The 19,719-nt window shown below is 43.6% G+C and overlaps 1 long non-coding RNA gene across 1 annotated transcript in view; it reads right to left on the reverse strand.

Annotated features, from left to right (window-relative positions):
* Positions 1 to 11,961, reverse strand: part of LOC136574311 (uncharacterized) — a 25,460-nt gene extending 13,499 nt beyond the window's left edge. Inside the window, exon 1 of the long non-coding RNA XR_010786292.1 lies at positions 11,868 to 11,961. This is a non-coding gene — a long non-coding RNA (uncharacterized lncRNA). The remainder of the gene's footprint in view (positions 1 to 11,867) is intronic.
* Between the last annotated feature and the right edge of the window lie 7,758 nt (positions 11,962 to 19,719).

Here is a 19,719-nt window from a genome sequence, read left to right on the forward strand (position 1 = left end):
TAGGATGCAAAGTTATAGGCAAAGGGTCACATTGATTTTTATGTCAAGCTAACCGCACACTTTTGTGTTGGTTGATTAAAATTTGCTATTTAATGAGAAAGGAAATAAGCTGTCCCTAGAGAAAGGTGGTGTGGTTAGCTCGCTGCCTTATAAATCAGCATGACACTTCTTGGCTGGGTGACTATTTACTGATTTGCATGTGGCATAAGAAAACATTGGATCCTAATTGTGGAGGCACATGAGGGCATTAAGGCCCGTTTACACAAAGCGATGATCGCTTAAACGACAGTTTGAGTGACAGCTTTGAGCGATCATTTTGCATAAACTATTAAGTAGCTACTCAGCTACTTAATAGCTTATTAGCATGCAAATGAAGCCTTTAGCTGTATGCAGTTAATAGCCGGAGGGCTCCTATCTGCATTCAGCTCCTTTGTTCTCCGACGGATTAAATAGCTGAAACAATGCCATCAGCACTACCAGCTGAGAACGCTGTGTGCGGCCCTGATAAGACTGCACAATGATTTTCAGGCTGGCTTGAATTTAACGATCAACTAGCAGTGCACGAAAAGTGCACGACGGCCGCGCATTTAGTCACAGGAGCGTATATCGGCCGCTGTTTTCAAGGCCAGCCGATATACCCTACCATCTGAGCTGTCTTCCCCTTTCCCTCCCCCTCGTCGACTCTGTCTCTCTTCTCCTCTCCGGCTGTTTGTAATGGGACGGCGCGGAGCTAAGCCCTTGCCCACAGCCAGCAATAAGAGGGGCAGAGCTAAGCTCCCACCCGCCCCCTTCCATTGCAAACAGCCAGAGGGAAGGAGAGAGACAAAGTGTCGGCGAGGGAAAGGGGAAGACCGCTCCGATGGTAGCGTATATCGGTAGCCGATATACGCTCATGTAAATAAGCCCTCAAATTGATAAAAATGGACAACTTCGACCAAAACGATCACTGGTCGGGTGAAATTTATGAATGAACAATAGCTTTAGCCGATCAATGAAACTGTCACTCTGTGGAAAGAAGTCAATTGAGTTTAAATTTCTTGACCGATAGTCGGATGAAAGATCTTTAGTTGAAGGATGAGTTGTCCAATGTCCTTGAATGTACATAGCCAGTCTGAATGAATACCTGTAGCATAGGCCATGGGCTATCTGTGGCATGGTTTAAAAGCAAAATCCCCTTGATACTATGGTTTAGAAAACAGATTATATTGCTAAATTCTGCACTACAATTGTTTTCTTGTGAAACTGGAGATACACTTTAATATATTTTTATTGCTGTTGGAGGTTTTTTTTCCTCATTCAAACCTTCAAATAATCACACAGATTTAAATAGTCTGGTCTCAGGCACAGATCTTCTACTGAGAATTAGACAACAGTGTCAATATACAGTGATATGTAGGAGCTGCAGAAGACAAACTACAAAATATTTAAGTACTCATTCAGACGAATGTAGTGGTCATGCTGCTAGCAGCTCAAAAAGATTGCTTGGACGGGCTGCTTCCAACTACTTGAAGTAGCCCGTTTGCACGATCCTAGGTGTGAGCTGTGTGCTTTCAAGGCTCCCATAGGAGCTGATGGAAAGCACACAGCAAAGATAGGGCATGGTATCTTTGCGCGCACCTCAGAGTCAACATTCGAGTTTGCACTCGCATGTCCTATCTTTTTTAGGTGCATGCAGTTTCATGTGCTTAACAATCATCCATGTAAACGCTTCTCTAGGAACCTATTGGTTCCTCATAGAAGCAGGTTCTGTGCGCTGGTGGCAGTGTGAAAACTAAGTTCGTATGAACGAGCCCTCAACTGGATTGCAAAAATGATTGTCCGTCCAAAATACATACACGTACGTGGCCTTTAATCACTTATCATTAATTAAAAATAATTATTTTTATGGTGCTTAAATCAATGAACATAGATAAAAAATTTTGTAAACACATCTATCTAGCTATCCAGTAATGCAGCATAATTATAGAGCTGCAACAACCTGCCAGCTCTGCTGCTGTATATACTTTCATTTCTTACTAGCCATCCTGTTCTTTCCAGCATAAATGCCATGAAGTCTATAGTTCTATCTCAGGGTTCTATCCAAATCCTGCTTTCAGATGTAGCTCGGGGACAGAGTCTAAAGGCCCATTTAGACACAACAATTATCGCTCAAAATTCGCTCAAAAGCCGTATTTTGAACGATAATCGTTGTGTCTAACCACTTATATCATGCAGTTTTCGTTAAGCCGTCGCTCATCGTTGTCTTTCAGCGTGCTGAACGATGAGCCTTATCAGGGATTCACAGCGGGATACAGCTGATACCTTTGTTTCAGCTGTATCCCGTTCCCTGATAACGGGTTGAGTATGAATAACAGAGCGATCCAGCTCTGTTCTTCATACCTGGCACGGATCACTCAGCTGTATAACAGCTGGGTGCTCAATGCAGAAAACATCTGGATGCAGAAGACAAGCAGGGACATCCCTCTTGTCTTCTGCATCCTCCGCACCAAGTGCCAGGCTGTAAAACAGCCGGGCGCTCGAAGTGGAGGAACAGCTGGATGCAGAAGACAAGCGGGCTCCCCCCTTGTCTTCTGCATCCTCCGCTGGCAGCGCAAGGTGATCGCTCATCTTGAGCGATCACCTTGCACTCTAAATGACACAGTGATGATCGCTCAAAAGTCTCTTGAGCGACATCTTTTGAGCGATTATCATTGCGTCTAAACCAGCCTTAAAACATGGTGTGAATGCTTAGGTACATGCTGTTGTATGCATGCATGATGTACAAACATAGAGGTGAATAGTAAATGCGCACACAGAAAGAGTCAAGCTGTTGCTGCACCCGAACTTCGCGGGGACACAGCACTGGAACAGGGCACCCAGTGAGTATGAAAGATGCCTCCCTGGATCCTTGTTCCCTTCGTTTATGGGTTTAAAGGTGATCACTGTGTCTCTTTAAATCTTGTAATACTTTTCTCTGAAGAAAAGAAAATTCCACTACAGCTTACCTTTGAATTTATGATTTATTCCATGTGGCATAGTGCGGTATGAAAATGCAAAGACACAATGTGCTCAAGAAAATGGCTGCATATTCCTATATAGTTACCTTATATTTTTGTAGCCCGTATGAAACAGGCCTTAGACTACTTTCTACATGAAGATACAATCATGTCATAGAAAACAGTATATTTTCTGTCATTTGCTACTCTTAGGCTTCCTGCCCACGGGCAGGTCAAACCCCGCATGTGGAATGCCCACAGCTGAGTTCGACCCGGTGACCCCTGCGTACCTGTCTGTTCAGCGCTGCGGATGAGCTGGACGGCACTCCGTCACCCATGTACATTAGCCACTGGCGCTCTGCGATGACGTGAATCCCACGATACTTCTGCAGTGCTCACTGCGCAAGTGCTGCCAGGTGGACTGCTTCCATTGACTTCAATGGAAGCTGGCCATACGCAGCCCGCGCAAAGTCACAGCATGCTGCAATTTCTTCTCTGCGAGCAGAAAATTACAATTTTTGCTCGTGGAGATAAAATGGCGTTTTGCCATTGCATGCTATGGGGCGGTATTTGCTGCGGAGCCGCGGACTCTGCAATGCAAATCCGCCCAAGTGCCAGAGGCCTTAGGCTACCCAAGGCAAAAACGCCTCGCATCAGTGAATTTCCGATCCTCTCATGCAGGTTTTAATGGGAAACTTCAGATCGCACTCGCATGCAAGAGCATGTGAGGTATTAAAGCTCCAATTGAAATCAATCAGCGATGCGATCTCAGGAACGCTAAAAATTTGAACACACCACTATCGCTCAAAAGAATGGGGTTCATATTCGTGTGAGATTTGTGCGACGCGCTACGCACAAATCTCGCATGATTTTCTCAGCCGTGTGAAAGCAGACTTAGAGGAGCATAGGAGACCTGACATTTGCGTTTGATTAGCCCTACTTCACACGGGCTGTAAATGCTACGGAATTTCCACAGTGAAATTTGCTGTAGAAATTCCGCAACATCTACAGTACAAGCCATATAGAGATTTCTAAAAGCTTCACATGGAGCAGAAGATTTTTGAAAAACACTGTAAATTCTAAACCCACAGCATGCCTATTTATGCTACAGATTTCAACCCTTGAAATAGAAGGCTGAAAATCCATGGCAGACCCGCACGTAAATCTGCAGCAAAGTCTATAAGAATTAGCTATAAATTTGGCCATTGCATATTTGCAGTTTTTTTTTCCACTGCAGGAAACCTGCAGCAAAGTTGGCTTCTGTGAAGGCAGACTTAATATTTCTTGAAAACCTTGGGACACATCAACACATGGTATGATTTTCACATGTAGTAAGTAAACAGGATATAGAATTTTTATGTCCAGCTGGGATCCCACCTTCAGGTTACATACTTCTTAACATTCCATAGCCACGTGATTCAATATGGGCATATAAAGAAGTATGTTTCCTAAAGGTGAAAATGGCAGGTAGTCCACAATAAATTATTCTTCATACTAGGTTAATTCTGTGAAGAAGAGCAGAAAATATCTGTAAAGAGAGCAATTTCTGTATGAAACATATCCAATTGTGGTGGCCTTACTTTTCATGGTAATAGAATTAGATCAAAAACTTAATTCTTTATGGACACTTATACCAACGGGAAAGGGTCATGCATCACTGTCAGACATGTCTGGCATCACTTTATCCTGAGAGAAGAAATACATGCATACCCAATAATCTGCTATTAAGGGACAGTGAACCTGCTCCAATACACAAGAGATTTACAGTAGGGCTAGGTGATTTGGCTGAAAACTAAAATCTCCATTTTGTTTCAATCTCTTCTTGATTTTTTAAATGTTTTTCTTGCTAAGCAAGCTAAAAAAATACCAATACATTTTTTTCTACTGAAGGGAATCTCATACACAGCAATTCATTAATATAAACTGATTATCAGATTAGAATGTTACTTATCAAAGAATTGTTGTGTACGTGATTCCCTCATATAAAAGAATGGAGTATGAACTTTAGTTCTATACGCATGAAGGTTGGGGTTCCACATCCTGCAGTCCTCCCAGCCCTTCATGTACAATGTATACACCCTTAGTAATTCCAGCCCCCATGTACTATGCACACCTCCTATTACAGTTTGCATATACTGTCCTTTCCTCCACCATCACAGTCTCCATATACTGTCTTCTCACCACTCATTACAGCTCCGCTCCCTAGTGTCCTGCACACCCCACTTTCCCTCCAGCGTATTAGCCCAACCCACAGAGGGCAGGGATAATCTTGATTTCATGATTTTGGTGAAAGTTAGAATTGTGCTTCAGCAAAATGACGATTAATCAAACTTAATTAACCCTTTGCAATCCAATTTTGGATTCAGGGTTTCCTAGGGGGCTTTCTCTTTCTGCCATTATACAATGGCGCCATCTGCTGGCTAGATCCAGTACTGCGGTATGGGACATGCTGGAGAGGCCCCCGACAACAGAGTGGCTAGTAATCAACAGTAAGAATACCCTGCCGGACGTCTTCCAACATTGGAGCTGTATAGGCTTCAATCAGAATGTCTTTAGACGTCAGACAATGGATTGGAAAGTGTTAATTGCCTTGCTCTAATTTAAAGGGTTCCTCCAGTTCTAAATGGGAAGAGGAAAGCTGTTGCATTTTGTGTAATCTTCAAGTTAGCCATTAAATGTGTTAGCAAAAGACTCCCATACAATTCTATGAAAAACTTCAACTGGAGACTGAGCTGTGCACTCTCTATCCCAGGAGTCTGTACTATGCAGGAGGCCTCGCTGTGCAGCAACTATCCGTATTATATTATAAGAAATTAGAGCCTTGCAGTTGAGGCTTCTTGGTGGTTGTATTTTTTTTATTTAACATAAAAGGATTTTCTGATCTAATACATTTATGGCATATCCACAGATTATCTTTGATCCTTGTTATGCCAGGAAAAGAAGGCTGAATGTAGAAGACTGCACGAACCCTCCTGCTCTTGATAAGGGTGCTTTTACAGAAGACGGAATGTTCCGCAACAGCATTGCAGAATATGCCCTGCTAGAGAATATTCAGTACCAAAATCTGTAGATTTTGATGCAGAATTGAAAATGGCAGAATTCTGCTAGCAATTCTGCATTAAAATCCATGGTTAGATGTGCAAATTTTGATGTGGAATCCTAGGATGGCATATTATGCCACACTGTTAAGAGAGATTCTGTCCAATGTGAAAAACCCCTGAGGGCTCTTTTACACAATGTCATTTTGATGCAGAGTAGACGCATCACAAAAAACGCATCTAAAAGAACCAATGGTTTCTTATGGGTTCTTTCAGACTAATGATTTTTTGACGTGCCTAAAAAATTGCCTGCAAAAGACATTTTTTTGCCGCTGATATTTCACTCCGACTTGTCCTATCTTTTAATAGCAAAACATTGGCGGCTCCAATAGACTCCTATGGCAGTCTATGCGAGCCAGCCGGCAAAGGGAGGGGGGAGAGAGTTTAGCAGTGAGGCATTTCATGTCATTTATTGTTCCTTCACAATGGTGAAGGCGATATCAGACCATGTGAAAGCCCCGTGGATGCAAGGTATGCGCTATTTTCAATCTTATGCACTGGAAAATTGCGTATCAGAACAAATGCATTGGAATCCAGTGCTTCAGATGGTTGCGAGTTTCGGCCAGCGATAAAACGCTTGTGAGAAACTAGCATTAGGGCTTTTTCACATGGGCGCGTTTTAGTCTCGTTATGTGACCGTGATAATCATGGTATTCTCGCCCATTGATAGTATGGGCGAGAAAAGATAGGACTTGCCCTATTAACTACGTATACATTTCTTTTTAAAACTCCGTTCATGCACAACTATGCTCTGTAGCATCGAGTGCAATTTGGCAGTCAAAGAAGTCTCTATTAAACCACAAAGGGACTGCCTACATGCCTAGCTATCTATAAACATATATTATATAGTGGAGCATCCCTAAACCTAATCTAAAAACATATAACACATGCCCTCCCAACATGGTCCACCACAAGGCTTTAACAAGGCAGCTCAGATAGGCTATATTTAGGCATCTAGGCAGTACCTTTGTGGTTTAATAGAGACTTCTCTAACTGCCAAAAGTCATGCCATTTCTCAAAACACTGCATGCTCTGTGTGTATACTAGAGACCACTCTGACATTGCTAATCTCTATCACAACTGTGTTCAATGCATAATCAGCATAGCAGTTTACTGGATAACACAGCAGCTCATATGCTATATGAATATACACAAATCTCTCTGAAACTTACAGCCTATGTCACAATTGTGTTTAAGACATAATTATCTTATATTTTGGCTGCTTCTTATAGCACCTCTATCAACTAACACCCTTTGCGTTCCTGTATTGTCTGCCTGCATTTATGTTGGACAGCATGCTGTGTGAATATGATAGTGGCTATAAATGACTGCCTTTTCAGCTTACCTAGGAAACTTATAATCAGGCTGCTTGCATAGTACCTCTATTAACTCACACTGTTGTATTTTACCCTATCCGCTTGCTTAGCTAACATACACTTAGGTCCTCTATAGACATACTCCAGATCTAGTTCAGCCACCTACTCATTTTTTTAAAAAGTGTCTTTGTCTTTTTTTGAGCGCATATATGTTAATAAAGTATACAATTCATTATTTTGTGTTTGGGAGGGTATAACCATTATGCTATGATCTTGCTTCTGGCCATTTTCTTGGTAATTGTTTGTTTGTTTAGCCAGGTATACCCTAGGGCTGTCTCCTTTCCTTACAAGTTTCAGTAGCGTGTCCTGGTAATACAGAAGATTGCCCTGGCCTGTAATATGGATGAGTGTCCTGGGCCGTAATACGGATGGCTATCCTGGAGCGAACTCAGAGCATCATAGTTTCCCATGGTGTAATGAGTTTGGACATTTCTCCATATTGCTGGTGCATAATTGTGCCCAAAATACACTCATGTGAAACTAGTTTATATGTAAGTTGATGCACCTGGACCAAGGAAACAAAATATGCAATTAGGTACTAAATAGTAAAATACTGGGTAAAAGTGGCACTTAAAAAAACATGAGGATATTGGTGTACAGTTTTGGGCACTTGTATGTAAGAAAGATATAGCTGAACTAAAGTGGGTGCAGAAGAGGGTTACCCAGGTAAAATAGGTTATCAAAAGAACATCCTCATCATCAGAAGACATGTCTCGAACCTCAGCTACTCTCACAAACCCAGAAAGTACCAGAAGCACCGCAGGATAGCGTCACGCCGCACGTGTTGAATATTTATGGGTGATTGCAGTGGGCTGGGTCAATAATGACAGCATGATGTAGAGCTAGCATGTTATTCTGCACACACAAATGCGCAGCTATTGTGAACGCAAAAAAAGATAAATATACACCATTGCAAGGAAAAGAAAAGACATTCATTCAGATGAACGATTTTTGGAGTGTGTTAAAAAAAAAAAAAGATCACAACTGAAAAAAATTGCACATCGGCGAACGAAAACGGTTACTAATTTTATACGTTGCAACAAAAAATAGGCCTTTTGTTGAGATACGCAGGAAGCTGTGATAGACTTCCATGGAAGCTGAAAAAAAATGGAGAATGAGGGAGTTTAGCTGCATCCAACGCTGGAAAAAGAAGACAGCTGGCCAATAATAAGCTAATTAAGCTCAGGACTTGTTCGTGGCTATTCTTCATTCATACCATTTTTACGGCGCCTTCAGGCGAATGTGAAAATGCATACGGTCGTGTGAAAGAGGCCTAAGGGTGAAATCCAATGTCAAAATAAATACATGGTGCAGATTTTAAATTTGCATTATGTTAATTTATGCTGCAGGTTTAAAATCTGCACCAGAGGTTAGTACCACCGCATATATTTTCTATGCAGCATGTGGCTGAGATTTGGTAAAATCACATCCACCTTGCTGCTACTGTAAACACTGCAGATTTCACCCCCTCCACTTCCGCAGCAGAAGCTCCTCAGTATATCTGCCCCATGTCGCTGTACCTTAATAAGGGTGCATTCAGATGACCGTATAACAGCTGGGTTTTCACGCCCAGCCAATATACGGTGTCCCTCTCTGCAGGGGGAGGAGGCTGTAAGAGCTGGGAGCAGTGCTCTGAGCTGCCGCCCCCTCTCTGCCTCCTCTCCACCCCTCTACACTATTTTCAATGAGGAGAGGCGGGATGGGGCGGAGCTAATTCCCAAAACTCAGCCCTGCCTCCTCTCATTGCAAATAGTGCAGAGGGCCGGAGAGGGGGCAGAGAGTGGGTGGAGAGGGGGCGGGAGCTCAGGGCACTGCAACCAGATATTCCAGTCTCCTCCCCCTGCAGAGAGAGACGCCGTATATCGGCCGGCGTGAATACCCGGCCGATATACGGTCGTCTGAATGCGTCCTAATAGTGTGACTATGAAGATCTGCTACAACATGTTGTGATGGCTGATTCATTGTACACATTCAAGAGGGGTCTGGATGCCTTTCTAGTAAGCAATAATGTTGCAACTTCTAGTTACGAAATTACAGGAGAAGGGACACTGACTCAGGGATTTATTGTAATTGTCATATTTGGATTAGGTAAGGATTATTTCCCATATTATAGGACAATTGACATACATTTTATGAGTTTTTGCCTTCTTCTAGATGAACATGGTAAGATTATGGGTTGGACTAGATGGACTTTTGTCTTTTTTCAACTTTATCAACTATGTAACTATATGAACAGCCCACTGATTTAAATTACTGCAGTCAAAGGCGTAACATTGAAGCTCTTGGGCCCCGATGCAAAATCTGTAACAGAGCCCCTTGTCTACCATGTGCGGTTTAGAATACAGGTGTCTTCTTATGTGATAAAGGCCCCATGGCCCAGAAGCAACTGCTAGCCCTGCACCCCCTATAGCTATGCCCCTGACTGCAGTATAGGAGTGCCCATACATGTTCCGGTTTTTAATGCCATTTTTTAAGGGAAAACCAAGAGTGCAACATGCAAGGAAAGGAAATACAAGTCCGTGTTCACACGGAGCAGACTGGCTGTGGATTCTCTGCACAGAAAATGCATAGCAATACCAGTAGCGGCAAATTGGATAACATTTTCCAAGCTTCATTCTCACATTGCAGACAAAATCTGCATGGAAATTAACCAGTGGTGTGGATTATAAATCTGCAGCATGTCAATTTAGGCCTAATTCTTATGGCCATATTTTTGGGTTGTGTGCAGTCTATGCTGTTGCAAGGGAGGCTATTCACGTTAACGATTTTTTTTATACAGACCGATGGCCAGTGTGAAAAAAAACTATCGCTGGGTGTCCTATTCGCATCCTTTTTCAGGCCCAAGTCGCATACAGTCATGTGAATTTGGCCTTAGCGCTCCTTTACACAATGCTCATGCAAACCTCTGACAATAGAACCCATTGATTTCACATTCAACGTTTTTGCGTGATATCTTTACGCGTGAGAAAATATTTGCGATATGCCCTTTTTTGTAATTTTGTGGTGTTAATTGAGGCCCGCACAGATATTGAACATGCGGCAGTTTGTTTTCCACACGTATTTTCACGCGGACAAATCGTGGCCGGCTGCATAGGATTGCCTTTTTGTAATGCAATCCTATGCAGGCGAGCACGGGTGGAAATTCTGTGGGAAATCCCGCTGTGGAATTTCCACCCGTGTACAGGGGGCCATAGTCATGAATACCTTGATGCAGATCCGCAGCATATTGTGAGTTTTCCTGGCTTTTTGATGCAAATCATTGACGTAGCATACTCCATGTGCTGGAAAAAAAACATGTCTACTTATGTGGAAATGGTAAGGGCTCCTACACATGAGCATATGCGTAGATACATTTTGTGCATGGGCCAGCACATTTTACTGTACGTTTTTGCGCTGCCAGGCCCATTTTGATGTGGCTCAGCAGCCTAATTAGTCCTCAGTGTTAGCAATTAACACCGCAAAACCACACAGTTATGCGCACGATTTCGTACAGACGAGGTGCGCATTTGAGCACCCCATAGACTCCTCTTGAGCCTCAGGTGTGCAAATGTGCACAAAAACAGAACATGTCATGTATTCTTTCCCGCAACGGAAATCCGTGTGCAAAAATGCTGAATGTGAGAGAACCCATTGAAATTGATGAGTTCCTTTGTCAGCGCTTTTACGTGTGCAAAAATGTTCCTAAAAGTCGCCCGTGTGAAAGAGCCCTAAGAGTAGGTTCCAATGCAATTTTTTGCTGAACTGATGCTCCCTTAAAAGGCCAGGCATTGGGGAATGATGTGAGAAGGCACTTGTAGGCCTAGTTCAGCCCCTCCTACACATCGCACTTGTGCAGCTCCTATGATACAGCTGTCAGGGTGACTTTATCACACATGCCATACAAATGCCAGACATAGCTGATGTATACAGTCCTGCTGCACATAACCCCCTATTTACGCTGTTCAGACCCACTTTACATAGGTTATCTATAACGGACTCTAGCTAGTTGCCTATAACATTTACATCGACCTGTACGTAGAAAGCGGATCTGCGCGTAAAGTACATCTACAGCAACAGGCTCACAAAGGCAATTTTGGTGCAGCTGAACCCCCCACCATCTGTTGCGCTTGTTTTCTTAGAGAAAATGTGCATGGAGTTTTCGGTGCAACAGTGGTGTGTTCTGTATTATTTACAAATAGTTAGTACATGTGTAATAAACATGCATTGATGTATTTGCTGTTACCTGGTGAATGAGCAGTATTTACAGTAACTGTAAAGTATTAGAAAACTTCAATGCAAATGTTGTGCATCCACCCAACTTTTACATGTGGGCATCCCTGAAATGAGAGCTGTAATTCACCAATAAACTTAAAGAAGTTTCAGGCAAATTTACATCTAGTTGTATGAGAATTAGTATACATGTAATTCTATGCACTGACCTTACAATTCTGGCCTTCCGCTATATGCAATATACAAGCATTTACCTCCTGCTGAAGAAGATGGGTCTCACTCCAGTTACCTAAAGTCACAAGTGTCCTGTCCTGTACCCAGAGTATGTGCTGGTGTCACCCCCCAACGTCCTATCTCCTCCTCAGCCCTCCTCTGTCTCTCCCCTCCCTGCTATTTTTGGCAGCTCCCCTGAGCTCCTCCTGGCTATTAATATTAGAAGTGAGAAATTCATCTGCACCCTGCTATATAAGGTAAAGGAAGATGCTATAGAGAGATCTGTGTGTACAGGATGCCAGGAGCCACAAGGTTGGCACCACAAGTGGAAAGAGGAGATTTGTTTTTAACAATTGAAATAGAAGCAGAATAGTAGGCAAAATGAGCAGTGGGTGTGACCACCAACGTAACGCTCCCCCTGTGATATCCTGCAGAGATTTTGTATTGTTACTATGTGACATTAGTAAAACACTGGTTTTCGTCCACATTATGCACACATGTATATAATTTGACTGTGCAAGTGCTTCTCTGATATATAGTTCTGTAGAACTGTTAGGGACCTATCAGACGGGACGGAATATGACGCACCACAAGCCGCAGTAAATTCTGCACCAACATTCACAGGCTATATGCAGATTTCGATGCAGAATTGAACATGGCTTAAAACCTGCCTGCAATTCAACACCAAAATCTGCAGTTAGGTCACCTTCACACGGGTGTATATCTGCACGCAAAATTTGCATGCAATGGGTTCACATGCGCGTATTTTTCCTGCACAGTTTGTTCGCAGAAAGAGGTAGCAAGCTCTATTTTCCTACACATTTTCACATCCAAAGCCCCCATATTAGTCAGTAAGGCCTCATGTCAACGGGGAAAATTAGATCCGCTGCGGATTTGTAGCGCGGATTTGGGCTACGGATGCTGTGCGGATGCACTGTAATTGTCTTTTATTTTTCATGCGGGAAATCAATTGAGCTATGTGCTCTATCCGCACTAAAATGGAGCATGTCCACTTTTTTTCATGCTCCAGAAATTTTTAAATTCACTTTTATTGACCATCCGCGGGTATTTGTCTACCCGCGGGTGGTCAATGCATTCCTATGGGGCGCTGATCCGCGTGCGGGAAAAACGCTGCGGATTTTAATTCTTAATGAGGACATGAGGCCTAAGGATGTGCAAATGCAAGTGCAATACACAAGGAGATGCGTAATTGCGCAGGAAAAATAACACATCTGCAACTCATTAGACTAATTAGCCATTTCTATGAATTCAATGAATCCCATTTCAATGAATACTGCTAGTGAAAATGAAACTATTGAAATCATGCAGCCATGATAATCAGAATGGGACAAATACACACCCATGTGAAGAAGCCGTTAAAGGTGGTTTCAGATGGGCAAAAAAAATCGTGCGATTTTTCGGCGTGATGCAAGACTCAGTAAAAAAGAAGATTTTGAAACCAATGGTTTCCAAGGGCTTATTCAGATGGACGTATATCGGTCGGGTTTTCATGCCCGGCTGATATATGTTGCCCCTCTCTACAAGGGGAGGAGTTGGGACGCCTGTATGCAATGGGAGGGACGGGGTGGAACTTTAGCTCTGCCCCTCTCATTGCAAACAGTGGAGGAGGGGGGGAGCTCAGTGCACTAGCTCCTGGCCAGTCCCGCCTCCTCCCCTTGCAGAGAGGGGCAGCGTATATTGGCTGGACATGAAAACACGACCGATATATGCCCGTCTGAATAAGCTCTTAGCCATGTTTTTACTCATACGATTTTGCGAGAGCTAAAAATCACGGCATGCTCTATGTTTGTGATGTGCGATTTTTTTTATCTCCCATGTTTCCCCTGGAGCCTCCTTTTTATCGCTTCGAAATGCACAAAATTGTGTTGTGATGCGATTTTAACATTAGAAAGTCCTATTGACTTCTGCAAAAAAAATGTGGTAAAATCACAAGCAAGAAAATCACAAGCGACAGCGATGGTTTTGCGAGAAAAAGCAGCACTGATGTTGAAAAATTGCAGGAAAAAAGATGCAATTATGCCGTGAGTTTTGGCAAAGGGATAGGCAGGAGATTAGCATACTAGCTCCCTCCCCCTCCCTTTACCGACAGCTGGCAAGGGGCGGAGAGGGGGAGGGAAGGGGGAGCGCGTTTAGCAGACCTAAACTCTCTTCCCACCCCTGATGGTATCCTGCTCTGCAGCGTATATGAACAGGCGACAACACGGGAGATGCAGTCGTGACTTGGTAATGGCTGACTCTCATTCATGCAATTTTTGCTGCTGTGGCCGTGACGTGGGCGGCCAAAAATCGCAGCGCCCGTGTGAAGAAGCCCTAATTGCACTAGATTTGTGCATCGTGAGATACACACGAATATGAACGCCACGGTAAAAAAAAAAATCGCTACATGTCCTATTTACTAGCATTCCCTCGAAACCCTCGTCCATTGTTTTAAATGTGTCCAGAAAACACATGACACCGCATGCGAGGTGCACACAAATTCCATGTGAGGTTTTCCCAATGAAAACAATGGGAAACACTTGCCGATTGCTACTCTGCTGAAGTAATGGTAGGCGTTTTTGACACAGAAGTTCCTCACATTCACAGGTACATCACACATTCCCAGTGTAATATCAGGTCAAGTTTCACGGCCCGATATCGCGCTCGCCTGTGTGAAATTAGCCTAAGGGCTTATTTAGACGGCCATATATATGCCGGGTATTCATGCTCGGCCTATACACGGTGTCCCTCTCTGCAGGGGGAGGAGGCTGGAAGAGCTGGGAGCAGTGCACTAAGCTCCTGCCCCCTCTCCACTATTTGCAATGGGAGGGGGCAGAGTTCCGCCCCATTCCACGCCTCCCATCGCAAACAGGGCTTAAACAGAGTAACGTAATTTTGTCAGGTTTTGCTATCATGAAAGTCACGGCCGCAGAACGTGAGGTGACGAAACCATTGCTTTCAACTGATTATGGGGATTGTCGTGCGATATTACTACTAACTACTGCCATTACTAGAGTGCAAATCAACAGCTAGGATTTTGTGGTGGAACCTGTGTGTAAAAATCCAACATGGATACTCCTGTGTGAACATGGCCTTACAGTAACTAACCTGTTTATGTATTGTGTTGCACTTCTTTAATACAATATTCTAATGAATTATTAACAAAATATAAGAATAATTTTTCTACACCAACAAATTCTATGTTATGAATTAGAATAGTATTTTGATGAGCAGTGTATTCATAATAATGTGAAATAAGAGAGGCCACTTTGATGCGTACACAACACATTTATTTTCTGGTTTGTCCATTGATTGATTTCATCATATAGGGGTCTAGTAATGGGTTAATAGTTCAGTTGTGTCTTTGTGTCTGTAGGAATGCTGTAGGAGCCTCTCCCTGTATGAGAATCTGAGGCAGGGTCTGAAAGGTCCCTCCCACGGATGGAATCCTCTCTGGATCTGATTTCTGAGGATATGTGATTACTTAGGGAAAATTGGTGTAAAAAGCTGATTTATTGATATCTTGATATCATCATTATTAATTCGTTATTTTTACCTCTTAAGGGTTTAAACAGACAAATGTGTTTGCGGAGCTTTTGTGCACGCGTGAAAATCACACGTGCAAAACACGGCGAAGCAAATCCATTGATTTCAATGAATTTGTTCTCACAAGAAAAAAATAGGTCCTGCCATATTTGCTTTTTTTTGCGCACACAATATTGTGAAGTTTGAGCTGTACAAATAAAAAAGACTTGACTTCATGAGCAAATATGCTTCATAGGGGTGAGCGAATTTGCGCGTGCGTTTGTCTAAGCTCTAATACTCACTATAAGGCCTCTTTCACACGCGTGTTGTTTTAGCGCAGTATAGGCATGTGAAAAAATCGTGGCTATACAAGACTAAAAATCAGGGGAACGAGCAATTGTTCACGCGCAGAAGGCCTGAGTTTCATGTGCTTGAAAATCACCCATTCACTAGAGCAGCGTGTTATGTGGAGGGCTTGGGATTTCCCCATAGCAGGGAGAGCGGGGCTACGGGGGATTAAGGCCTCCTTCACACGGGCGACAGCGATATCGCTGCTACCATATCGCTGCTGTGTACATACGATGTTGTAGCGTCAGTAATGTTTTGTTCTTGGGAAAAATGTAGCATTGCATCGCTGCGATGAAAGATTTTTTTCTCCTGCGAAAAAATTACACGATTTTATTGCGAGAGAGTTAATAGGACTTTCTAGTGTTAAAATTGCACATTCGTGCTATGCGATGCAATAAACTAGGAGGGAAACATGGGTTACAAAACATAGCAAATTGCGGCTGCATTAAGAATGCCGCAATTTTGTACTTTCATGATGTAGTTGCCTACAAAGCATTGCTCATGTGAAGGAACCCATTGGAAAGCATGGGCTCCACATATATGCGTTTTGTAGCACTGTTGCATCGCTACAAAATCATGCAAATTTGTAGCCCGTGTGGAACCAGCTTAACCCATATCCCCCCTCTCTCTCCCACCCTGCTATGGGGATCCCTGAGGGATATCCCCATAGTGCAGAGAGAGGGGGTGGGGCTACAGGGCATCCCTGAGGGATATCCCCAGAGTGCAGAGGGAGGGGTGGGGCTAGAGAGAGGGCAGGGCTAGAGGTCTCCTCCCTGGGTTTTTCCCTATGCAAATTGAGAGGGAGTGGGGTTAAATGGGCCGGGCCAGAGGGTGAATCCTTCTAGCCCCACCTCTGCTCTTGGGGAAGTCCTCTAACCCTACCCCCCCTCTCCCCCTGCTATAGGGAAATCCCTTGGAAAACCTTATGCTGGGGAGAGAGGTGGAGGGAGTTTCCTACTGCCCCTGCTGCTAGGGAATTGCTAGCAGCAGGGTTGGAGGAATTCCCCACTGCTTACAGCGGGACATTTAAAACTTACAGCCCAGAAGCACATTTTAAATGTCCCGCTGTAAACTTCTGTTAGTCCCCATGTGGATTAAGGGAACACCCCAAGAGATGAACAGAACCCTCTGGGCTTCCTCTCATTTAAAACATGCTTCAAGGTTTAGCGGCATTTGGAATTCCCTCGGTCGGCAGAAATCCTCCTAATGACTTTTAATCTTCTTTTCGGACCGTCAAACACAGATAAACTCCTGCAACATAGGAGTCTATGGAGCCTCCTGCCCATCACATACTAAAGAGAGTCAGGTCAGGTCTAGAGATGAGCGAGCATACTCGCTAAGGACAAATACTTGAGTGAGTATTGTCCTTTTCCAGTACCTGCCAGCTTGTGAGAAAAGATTCGGAAGTTTGGGGGGTGGAAGCTGGGGAGCCAGCCCGTCACCACTGACATTTCTGTGCGGGCTCCTGCAAGACCCGCACAGAAATAGAACATGCCGGGATTTGTTTTCCGCGTGCGATTTCACGCGGACAAATCGCGGCCGTCTGCCTAGGATTGTGTTTCCTAATGCAATCCTATGGCAGTGGCCACGGGGGGCAATTCTGCGTGAATTTCCGCCCGTGTGCAGGGGGCCATATTTACTATTTTTATTAGTTCCCATAGGGTATGTGTATGATATTGCATTATATTGTTTTACTGCTTAACAGGCTGCCTATTAACCCCTTAATGACGCGGTCCCCTTTTTTTCCCATTTTCATTGTTTTCTCCCCCCTTTTAAAAAATCGTAACTCCTTTAATTATCCATCGACGTCGCTGTATGAGGGCTTGTTTTTTGCGGGATGAGTTATATTTTTTAATGGTGCTATTTAATGTACCATATAATGTACTAAAAAAACTTTAAAAAATGACATTCCGCCGTCTCTCAGTGCGTCTTGTTTCTACGGCGCACAAACTGCAACAAAAATGACATGATAACTTTATTCTATGGGTCAGTACAATTTCTACGATGACAAACATAGTTTTTTTTTGCTGTACTACTTTTATTTTTTTTCAAAGATATTTAATTTTTTCAAATTATTTTCTGTCGCCATCTTCTGCGTGCAATAACTTTTTTATTTTTCCATCAACATAGTTGTGCGAGGGCTCATTTTTTGCAGGAAATCCTGTAGTTTACGTTAGTACCAATTCCGAATACATGTGACTTTTTAATTGCTTTTTATTGAATTTTTTCTGGGAGACAGGGTGACTGAAAAAGTGCATTCCTGGAGTTCTTAATTGTTTTCGGACGACGCATACCATGCGGGGTAAATAATGCGCTACTTTGATAGATCGGACTTTTACCGACGCGTCAATACTAAAAATGTATTTTTCTTTTATGATTTAGCTTTTTTTATTAAAGCTATGGCAGCCTCTCTTCATACAGTGCGGGCGTCAGCTGTTTATAACAGCTGACACCTGCGGGCAATAGCCGCTATCGGCCGTTCGATCGATCGCGGCTATCAACCATTTAAATGCCACTGTCAATTCTGACAGTGGCATTTAAATCCCCCGGTGAGATCGGGGGAGCCGTGCAGGTGTCATGGCAGCCGGGGGCCTGATGAAAGGCCCCAGGGCTGCCTTCCCAGACTGCCTATCAAGCCATCCCCATGCGGTGGCTTGATAGACTGCCTGTTAAATTGCAGTATGACGTAATGCTATAGCATTACGTCATACTGCAGGAGCGATCAAAGCATTGCATGTTAAGTCCCCCAGGGGGACTTCAAAGTAAAGTTAAAAAAAATCAATAAAGTTTTTTTTAATCGTAAAAAAAAAAAAGTTATAAAACTTTAAATCACCCCCCTTTTGCCATATCTATAATTAAAAATTTAAAAAGTAGCACATTATTTACCCCGCACGGTGAACGTCGTCCGAAAAAAAAAAGAACGCCAGAAATGCACTTTTTTAGTTACCCTGTCTCCCAGAAAAAACGCAATGAAAAGTGATCAAAAAGTCGTATGTACTCCAAATTGATACTATCGGAAACTACAGGACATCCCGCAAAAATGAGCCCTTGCTCAACTAAGTTGACGGCAAAATAAAGAAGTTATTGTGCGCACAAAATGACCGCAGAAAATAATTAAAAAAAAATAAATGTCTTTGAAAAAAAAAGAGTAGTATAGTAAGAAAAAAACTATACAAGTTTGGTATCGTAGTAATCGTACTGACCCATAGAATAAAGTTGTTATGTCGCTTTTGTTACTGTTTGTGCACCGTAGAAATAAGACGCACTAAAAGATGTCGAAATGTCGCCAGGCTCACCAGGCCATTTGAACAGGCGCACAAACGTTTGATTTGTGCGTCCCATTCACCAGATTTTCCTCTCCCAACGTAGTGTACATCGGCCGCCTGTGAAAACGGCAGCTGATATGCGCTCATGGGAAGAAAGCCTTAGGGAGCATTCCCACGAATGTACATCGGCTTGGTTTTCACACCGAGCCGACATACGTTGTCCTCGTGTGCAGGGGGGGGGGGGATGGAAGAGCCAGGAGCAGGAACTGAGCTCCCGCCCCCTCTCTGCCTCCTCTCCGCCCCTCTGCACTATTTGCAATGGGGAGAGGTGGAATGGGGGCGGGGCTAATTCACGGAACTTAGCCCTGCCCTGTCCCGCCTCCTTTCATTGCAAATAGTGCAGAGGGGCGGAGAGGAGGTAGAGAGGGGGCGGGAGCTCAGTTCCTGCTCCTGGCTCTTCCATCCTCCCCCCCCCCCTGCAGATGAGGATGACATATATCGGCTCGGCGTGAAAACCGTGCCGATATACGTTCGTGGGAATGCAGCCCACGGCTCATGATTTGTTGCCAACTGATGAGCTTTGATTGGATTTGCGATCTCATTGAAGAAGCAGCTCCCTTTCAATTCAATGAGAACTGTGCTGAAATACTAACCTAGGCTGCTGCGCCATGGTCAGCACCTTTTGCTACCTCTGCTGACCATAGTGATAGGG

Source organism: Eleutherodactylus coqui, chromosome 1 (assembly GCF_035609145.1).
Source record: "Eleutherodactylus coqui strain aEleCoq1 chromosome 1, aEleCoq1.hap1, whole genome shotgun sequence".
Lineage (NCBI taxonomy): Eukaryota > Metazoa > Chordata > Amphibia > Anura > Eleutherodactylidae > Eleutherodactylus > Eleutherodactylus coqui.